This window comes from Pipistrellus hanaki (genome assembly GCF_964339955.1).
Source record: "Pipistrellus hanaki genome assembly, chromosome: 3".
NCBI lineage: Eukaryota > Metazoa > Chordata > Mammalia > Chiroptera > Vespertilionidae > Pipistrellus > Pipistrellus hanaki.
Window position 1 is genome coordinate 146,464,500 of NC_140505.1, and position 10,052 is coordinate 146,474,551.

General features: G+C 43.0%; 1 long non-coding RNA gene across 1 annotated transcript in view; it reads right to left on the reverse strand.

Annotated features, from left to right (window-relative positions):
* Window positions 1-10,052, reverse strand: part of LOC311618919 — a 422,988-nt gene that overhangs the window by 352,716 nt on the left and 60,220 nt on the right. The gene's annotated exons all lie outside the window — the stretch shown is intronic.

The window sequence follows — 10,052 nt, forward strand, 5'->3', positions numbered from 1 at the left end:
TAATAAAATTGACTCACAGAATTAACATTCCTTTCTTTTTCAGTGGATGTGGTCCTATTTACATATGACCCCTGAAACCTCTGCATCCAACATATGACCCTGACAGAAGACATATTCAGGATGCCAAAGGTGTCAGAGTGAAAACATGGTGAGATCTTAGTCTTTAAAGAGATTATGAAAGCCAAGAATTAACCCTAGGATTGTCCCATATGTAGACTTCCTATTGGGTGAGAGAGAAAGTGTCCTTATCGCCGAAACTGGTTTGGCTCAGTGGATAGAGCGTCGGCCTGGGGACTGAAAGGTCCCAGGTTCGATTCCGGTCCAGGGCACATCCCCAGTGGGGGGTGTGCAAGAGGCAGCTGGTCGATGTTTCTCTCTCATCGGCATTTCTAACTCTCTCTCCCTCTCAATTCCTCTCTATGTAAAATCAATAATATAAAAGAAAGTGTCCCTATTATTTAAACCACTTTTTATTGCATATTATGTTTCGTGTAAATTAGAAGTTGGCTACTGACAACTTCTCTGTAGCAACTAGCTTCCAGGGTGGCCCCAAAACGGCCTCATCTGCGGGCATTCAGGTGTTCGTAGAGTCCCTTCCTCCATTGAACCCGGACTTGCCTTTGTGACTAATAGAATATGGCAGATATAATAAGTGTGACTTCTGAGGCTAGTTTATAAAGACATTACAGCTTCTGCCTTGATCTCTCTTGGATCCCTTGCTCTGGGATAAGCTGGCTGCCATGTTGTGAGGCACTAAAGAAAGCTTATGGAGAAGCCTCCTTGGGTCGGAGCCAACTGGGCAGCACCAACTTGCCAGCATGTGAGTGAGTCTCCTTAGAAACAGATCTTCCAGTCCCAGAATAGTTGTCAGCTGACGGCAACCTCCTAAGAGACCTCAAACCAAAACACACAACTGAACTGCTCTTGAATGTCTGATTCGGAGAAGCCTTGAGAGTTTCAGCCACTAAGTTTTGGAGCGATTTGTTACACAGCAATTGCTACTTAGTTGAGTGTTCTTCAACACCAGGAAAATATGCCAAAGTTGCCAGGGTGCTCCCAAAGCTAATACTATCTCTTTGGGCTTGGGAGCTCTGCATTGCAAAGATAAAATACAACCCTTCAGTTTTTGAGTGCCCACTAACCATGATCCCAAGAATAATACACAATATTATAAGAATAGTATACAGGAGTAGAGAGAGGAATTTATGGAGGAACTTGGGAGAGATTGATACTAAGAAAATAGGAACGTCATTGGAGTAAAGGGAAGAATGTGTTTTGAAGAGGGACAGAAGTTGGGTGGTAGAATTTCATTATTTCTCCATAATGTCAGTGTCCATACTTGAATTTTAAAAAGCACTCTCTGGACAATAATGTCAGGCTGTGTACATAGCAAATGGTCATATTAATTAGGTAATAAGCCATTAGAAAGCAAGTCTTAGACTCAATTCTCATGCTTATGATTTAGAGAAGAGGGCTCAAGAAAAACCTATTTTTTTCCACTATCAAGCAATTGCAACAAATGTTTATTCAGTTTATTATGTGGTAGGCACTGAGGGATAAAGTTAAATGTACTGGTTCAGCTAAGATTTATTGAACTCCGTCTCTATATTAGGCACTGTTCTAGGCACTAAGGATTCAATGATGAGCCAAACAAAACTTTTCCTTATGAAGTTAACATTCCCAAAAGAGGTTTGGTAAGGAAGATGCTAGAAAAGGAGAGGAGATCACAGGCAAAGAAATAAGGATTAAATAATATGTTTTCAGCTGAAACCTGGTTTGGCTCAGTGGATAGAGCATCGGCCTGCAGACTGAAAGGTCCCAGGTCCGATTCCGGTCAAGGGCATTTACTTTGGTTGCGGGCACATCCCCAGTGGGGGGTGTGCAGGAGGCAGCTGATCGATGTTTCTCTCTCATCATTGTTTCTAGCTCTCTGACCCTCTCCCTTTCTCTCTGTAAAAAAACAATAAAATATATTTTAAAAATAATATACAATATTTTCACATCATGAAACAAATGCAATAAAAATATAATAGGGCAATGAGGAAATGCACGGAAGGGGGCAACTTTTGCTGGGATGGTCAAGGAAAATTTCTTTGAAGAGGTGGTATTTAAGTGAAGTCAACCACACAAGGAGATTTCAAGGTGGAAGAAACAGCAAGTGCAGAGCCCTGTAAAGTGAGTAACTTAAAGTGTTTTAGGGCCTGAAGGAAGGTCAATGTGGCTAGTTTATGGTGCTAAGGACAAGAATGGCAGGAGATGAGGTTTGAGGAGATGGGCAAGGACAAAACCAGAGAAGGAAAGGGTGGGTAAGGAATATGGACTTTATTCTGATTAGGAGGCGCTGGAGGGCTTTAGATAAAGAGAATAATTTATCCCTTTAACTAAGGGATTTGATTTATGTCTGTGAAGATGTTTTGGACTGTTGGGCAGGGAATGGACCCTGAGCACCAAGTAGAGAAGACCAGAGATGAGTTAGGTTATGGCGTTTTGCAGTGAACCAGGACAAAGGTGGCAGTTGCTTGCATTGGCACCAAAGCAGTGGAGATGGTAAGAAGATTCTGAATTTTTTTGAAGGCAGATTCCTCAAAACTTGCTAATAGACGAGATCATTGAGAAAAAAAGAGAACTCAAGATGAGTCCCTGGTCTGGGGCCTGAACTCTTTCATGAAAGGTGGTGTTAGTCTTTTATACTGTAAAAATTAGGAGAACAGTTTTCTAGGGAAATCAAGAGTTCTGCTTTGGCCAATACGTTTATTGGATGCAATAGATATCCTTTAGACATACAGCTATCCCCACTTTTCAAAAGTTCACCTTACTCCTCTTGGCTCTTACAAAAGACCTACAGTAGTACCTGTTTTCACTAACAGAAATAAACTCAAAATGGATTTCACTTCTACGAAAAAAGCAAAAAGTGAAAACAGCTTTCGGCATTTGTTGTGCAGGGACCTGTTAGAGAGGCATCACATATCCCAAGCAGTAAGAGTGCCACCCAAAAGCTCCTTCCCTGGGAGCTACACTCATCACCAGCATACAAATCAATGTTAGTTTCTTCTTTGCTTTAAGCCAGTGGCTCCCAACCTTTTATTGGCCATGCCCCACTTAAGCATCTCTAAAATCCTGATTGCCCCCCCCCCACCCCCGGGCCCCCGTGACATATAATTCTATTCAAAAAGTGAACTCCTATTCATGTGGAGGAAGCCTGAATGGCCATTAACTTGGTCTAAACAAGCTTTCAAAGAATGTGGAATCCATGGAAGAGAAAAATAAAAGAATGAAAGGACAGTTGAAGTACTGAGGAGAAATCACTAAGAAATTGTTAATAATAATAATAATAATAATAATAATATGAAGTAATATAAAAATATAGCAAATGAAGTTTCAAAACATAATAGAGGACTGAAATACATAAATATGTCACAATATATATTTATATATTGTATATAAGGCCCCTAGAACCATAAGAAGTGCAAAAAAAATATCACTGTTAATAACTCATTCTCCATTGCCTCCCCCAACCCAACCCCCTGACTTAAAAATTAAATTGCTCCCTTGTGGGGCATGTGCCCAACATTGGGAGCCACTGCTTTAAGCCATAATGGCTTACAAAAGTTTCATAGGTATACTTTACTTTTGAATGGCGATGGAGTGAGGGTGGGGGTGGAAACCTGTATTAGATCATATGTTTTCTCCCCATCCTAGAGAAATTCAAAACTATTTACTCCTGAATATATTGTTAGGCACTGTTCTAGGTGCTGGAGCTGACAGTGATCAAAGCAGATTAAATTCCTGTCCTCATGAAACTTACATTCTAGTAATAAAGACGAAGAAACAAGTAAACAATTCAATATAATTCAGATGGTGATAGATGCTATAAACAACAACAACAACAAAACTTATTTAATTCATCCATACACTGAAAAAGTACCTTCTTTTTATAAGTGATCAGGCTAGGTGTGATTAACCAGGTTTTAGCCTGAAAAGACCCTAGCATAAAATCTAGTACACAAACAACACAAAGAGAAGTGCTACATCCTGGCTGGTGTGGCTCTGTTGATTGCAGCATCTCCTAAGCACTGATGGGTCTTGGGTTCGAGTCCTGTCCAGGGCACATACCCAGGGTATGGGTTTGATCTCCAGTTGGGGTGCCTATGGGAGGCAACTGATCGATGTTTCTCTCTCACATCAATGTCTCTCTCTAGCTCTAGCTCTATCTCTATCTCTATTTCTATCTCTATCTCTCTTTCCTTCCCTTCCTCTCTATTAAAATTAAAGGAAAACATGTCATCGGGTGAGGATTTTTTTTAAAGTGTCACAGAAAGATATTTATAAAGCACTAAGTTCAAAGTAGAATGAGATCGTTTCTAATAAGAACATCAAATACAAAAAAAAAAAAAAAAAAAAAAAAATTAATGAGGCCCGAAGCAGCAGCAGCCAGGCCGGGAGTGGCCAGGCCCGGAGCGGCTGGGCCCAGAGCAGCCGGGTCGGGAGCAGCCAGGCCCGGAGCAGCAGCAGCCAGGCCGGGAGTGGCAGTGGCCAGACCTGGAGCAGCTGGTTGTAGAGCGGACCAGAGCAACAGAGGCCAGGCCCAGAGCAGCTCGCTCCTCTCCTGCCCCCGCCCCAGGGCTGCCTCTCAGACATGGCTGGAAACTTTTGGGGGAACTTGAGGGTCTGCTGAATCAAGTGATGAAGACTTAGATCTGGATGTGTTGAGTTAGTATAGCGCTGGGGTGTTGATCTGTGAGTGCCTTGTGTGGGGTCTGGATGAGGTTGGTTGATCTATTTGGAAATGTCTTTTGTGCGAGGTGTATCCTTGGGCATATGGAGGTATTATTGATTTGAGAAAATGCTAAGTAACTGATTTACTATCTGAAAAACTTAAAGTTCTGAAAGTTTAAGGTCTCTTGCCAAAAAGAGGTTTTAAAGCTAACACCTTAATTTTAATGGAGAAAGGGGAGGACAAGCCCTTCCCACCCAGAACAAGTAATCCAATTCCAACCAGCAGCTATCTTTATTTATTTATTTTTTAAATAAATTTTTATTTTTCATATTATTACAAATGTTCCTTTCCCGCCCCCCCCCCCCCTCCATTGCTCTCCTCCACCAGGTTCCCACCCCACCCTCTGCTCCCTCCCCACCCCATTGTCCTCATCCATAGGTGCACAGTTTATGTTCAGTCTCTTCCCACATTCCCCTCTCCCCTTTTCCCTAAGAATCGTCAGTTCACTTCCCTTCCATACCTCTGATTCTATTATATTCAACAGTTAATATTGTTCATCAGATTTTTTTTAAATTCCCTTGGTTTTTAGATTCACTTGTTGATATTTACGTATTTGTTGTTCATAATTTTTTCTTTATTTTCTTTCTCTTCCGAAAGAATCCCCTTCAGCAATTCATATAATTCTGGTTTGGTGTTGATGAACTCCTTTAGCTTTTTTTACCTTTGATTCTGAGTGATAGCTTTGCTGGATAGATTATCTTTGGCTGTAGGTTCTTACTATTCATCACCTTGAATATTTCTTGCCATTCCCGTCTGGCCTGCATGGTTTCTGTTGAGAAATCAGCTGACAATTGTATAGGTGCTCCTTTATAGGTAACTACCTGCTTTGCTCTTGCTGCTTTTAATATTCTCTCTTTGTCTTTTGCTCTTGGGATTTTAATTATAATATGATGTGTCTTGGTGTGGTCCTCTTTGGATTCCTTTTGTTTGGAGTTCTGTGCGCTTCCTGGACTTGTAAGTCAAATTCTTTCACCAGGTGGGGGAAGTTTTCTGTCACTATTTCTTTCAGTATGTTTTCGATATCTTGCTCTCTCTCATCTTCTGGGACCCCCATAATTCTGATGTTGGTTCGCTTGAAGTTGTCCCAGAGGTTTCTTACATTATCTTCAATTTTCTGGATTCTCTTGCCTTCTAGCTTCTGTGGAGGAGTGTCTTCTGGCTCTTTATGTTCCCAATCTTTTACTTGATTCTTGCGATCTCCCATTCTGTTTTTAGGACTCTGTATAATATTTTTTATTTCAGACAATGTATTCTTTATTTCTTGTTGATCCCTTATCATTTCTTGTTGATTCCTTATTAATCCTAGTTGATCCCTTTTCATATCCTCATAGGTCTTATCGATCTTTTCTAGGAAATTCTTGAAAAACCTTATAAGCGTAGATTTGAACTCTATATCCAGTCGCTTTTTGTCCTCCATTTCTTTTGTCTGGGCATTTTCACAGTTTCCCAGATGGGGCGGGGTTTCAGGGTGGAGCCTACAGCTTTGGCTTCTGTCAGCCCTTCCCTATGCGGCTCCTGACTCTCAGGGTCCTTCAGTACTTGCTGCAAGCTCCTCTGAGTAAAAGGTGCCCTTGATTTTTGCCTGCTACCAAACAGTCTAGGCTTTCCCCCAATGAGCCCAGTATTGGGGTTCAGTTCAGTTGGAAGTGGGATTGGAGGTGGCGTTCAGGGCAGTCCGGAGCCCCAGTCTCCTTCCTGCCAGGGAAATCCTGCGGGACAGCCAACGGTCCCTTCTCTGCGCGCAATGTGCGCGCCTCCGGGACCTCCTTTCGCCGCTCCCCCGGGGTTCCGCCTTACAGCCCAGCTCCCTCTGGATGAGCCTGGGTCCCCAGGGTCTGGCCTAGAACTGGGGTTCAGAGCAGTAGGAACTGGGGCCCAGCACAGTCGGAGCTTTTATCTTCTTCCCACTAGGGAAGGCCAGCCAGGCACTCAGCCGCCCCGCCCTTCCTCTCTGTGCACGCTGCGCATCTCCGTACTTTAGGCTTTTACAGCTCCTCCGCTCTTCCTTCTGACCTTCTCCTTGCTTCTAGTTGTAGAATTTACAGTCAGTTGACTTTCCTGTAGTTCTGGGTAATGTCCATTTTATATTTTAGTTGTATCTTATTGAAATTGTTGTGTGCGGCTGCGGCTAGGTGTCTACCTGTTCAGCCATCTTGGATTCTCTCCCAGCAGCTATCTTTATTTTTTTTATTTTTTTTATTTTTTAAATATATTTTATTGATTTTGTACAGAGAGGAAGGGAGAGAGATAGAGAGTCAGAAACCTCAATGAGAGAGAGTCATCGATCTCTCAAGCTGCCTCTTGCACACCCCCCCACTGGGGATACGCCCGCAACCAAGGCACATGCCCTTGACTGGAATCGAACCCGGGACCCCTCAGTCCCCAAGCCGACGCTCTATCCATTGAGCCAAACCAGTCTCGGCCCAGCAGCTATCTTTAAACAATGTATTCATTTACACTTGAATGGCTATACCCTTTGATAGCCTAAGGGCAAGTTTACATGTAAACAAGTTTGCTTCTCAATTCCCAGGGCAGAAAAAAACAAGGTTTAAAATTATTAGATTTTAAAATTTATTCTTAGAAGTGTAAAAGTTAATTAATTAAAAAAAACACAACAACAACAAAAAGGATATTGAAAAACCTGATGAACAATATTAGCTGTTGATTGTAGTAGAGTCGGCGATATGGGAGGGGAGTGGACTGACAGTTATCTGGGAAAGGAGGAGTGGTGGATTCCGGAAGAGACTGAACATAAACTGTGCACCTATGGATGAGGACAATGGGGGGTGGGGAGGGGGCAGAGGGTGGGGTGGAAACCTGGTGGAGGGGGGAAGAAATGAGGAACCTTTGTAATAATATGAACAATAAAGATTGATTTAAAAAAAATTAATGAAAGATATAATATTTAAGCACGGCTTCAAAGGCAAGACAGAGTTTAGATTTATAGTAATGGCAGCGAAGGGAAGGTATGAAGAACACTCCAATCAAGCAGACCAGTTTGAATGGGAAATGGTTTGTATTGAGAACACTGAGCAATACATTTTGGCAAAAGCATAGAGTGTATAAAGAGGAATGTATGTTATCTATGGCTAAGTAATAAACTAAGCCTAAACCTAGCAGCTTGAACCAACAAACATGTATTATCACTTTGTTCTGTGAGAGGGCTGGGCCCTCTTGCTAAGGTATCAGCTAAGGCTGCAGTCATCTTGAGGTTCAACCAAGCAAAGTCAGCTTCCAAGCTTAGTCATATGATTGTGGGCAACCCTCAGGTTCTCCCTGGCTGCTACCAGACACATCAGTTCCAGGACACATAGCCCTCTCCATTGGACAGTCCAAAGATGGCAGCAGATTTTCCTCAAAGCAAACGAGGGAGAGAAGAGGGAGCAAGATGCAAGCCATTTTGTAATCTAGTCCTGGACGTCTCAAGCCATCACCTACGCTTAATAGAATATCACTAGGTTCAATCCTCATTCAAGGAGAGAGGATTAGAAATGTGCAGGAATATTAGGAGGTGAGATTCTTTAGGAGCTATCTTAGAAGCTGGCTACCTTAAGGAATAAACAGTGATAAAGATAGAAATATAGGCTAGGGCCAGATCAAAGAAAGTCAACCTGAGAACAAAACTATGTAGATGGAAATGGAAGGTAGAAAGAAGCAAATTTAGTCTTTAAGCCCAATTCAGGGAAATGGAGATGTTGGATAAATAGAATTTTGAGAATCGTCTTAAAGATCAGCTGTTTAACAAGTTGGAACAGTCCACTGAACTCCATAGCCCTCAGGAAACAAAACCACTCTGTTTTATCAGGTTGTAACAGACAAATAATTCTACAGAAGATAACTATCTGCCTTCTAACCATCTACCTTGACAATGCATTCCTGAAAATTCAGAGTTGACAACTAGTATTTGTGGCTACTTTTCCTGTCTTAGGATAGGTTTGCTCTTAGTAGCTTTCAAAATTCTTTGATAACAACCCATAGTGAGAAATACATTTTATGTCATAACTAAGAATATATACATACTAGAGGCCCGGTGCATGACATTCATGCACTGGGGGGTCCCCGCCCCCCTGGCCTGCCCCTGGGGAGTAGTGGGCCTAAGCTGGCAGACATCCCCCAAGGGGTCCATAGTGCTGCAGCCGCTGGGCTCACCAACCATGAGCCAGGCTTCACCATCCATGAGCAGTGACCCCCACTGTTGGAGCGCACTGACCAACAGGGGACAGCCACTGCATTGAGCGTCTGACCCCTGGTGATCAGTGTGCGTCATAGCAACCGGTCGTACAGCCCGGTGGATTTGCACATTAGCCTTTTATTATAAAGGATGCATGCGTGATCAAATTAAAGTTTTACAGAATAGTAATTAGCATCACCATATATGGCATACTGATTGTTTTTAATTCTATGCATTAAAGAATAAAAACTCATGGTAATCCATTGAATTCATCGCTCTCTACCACTCGGTAGTTTGAAAGCCGCTGCTCTTCTAAAACATTAGCTTGAACATAAAACAAAACCGTAACACTTCTTACCAATAAGCGTTTGGTGGTGTACTGTCGCAAAAAGTGGGTAAGGGCCCTGTTTCCCATGCAATCTAGCCCAAAGCGTAACAGCAAAACCCCAAGCTCATCAGGCCTCAGTTGGAAGCCACTTGAATTAGATATGCCCCAGGTTGGCCTTCAAAAGCATGAATCAAACAACCATTACAAAAAGACAGTTCGACACCTCCCACTCCTGGCATTGAAAGCAAAAATTGTCGTCACACCCAACCATTTCCTCTGTGCCCGGCCCAATCCTCTCCCACGTCCACAAAAGGAAAGGAGCAGTAGGTCAAGCTCGTTTGTTGATTAATTCATTCAACAAACATTTATCTCTCCTAAGAGGCCTTTTATTTCCAGCAAAGGACGGATCCTGCCTTTCTGGCAGCACCGAGCATTCCACAGCGAAGGGGTCCCCGGCGTTGCCTGGTTCAGCAAGACACGCCATGACTGGAACGGAAGGATCAGGCTCGGAAGTCTCAGGCCAGCATCCCAACCGAGGCAGTGCCTTTGTCAATTCAGGGAAAGAAAGGTGGGGAGGGCGAGAGGTGCTCTCAAATTGTGGGGACTCCTGCCACCTCTTTAGAATAGCTGCCCCTTCTCCCCCAACCGGGGGCCCCCTATCTAGGGATCTGGCTTGCTGTTCGGGATGTAGCTTTTTAACCCTTATAGCGTTTTCCACGTTCATGCCTAAAGGATATCCCCAAACAGAGTCGCCACCCCAACTCATCGGGGATAGT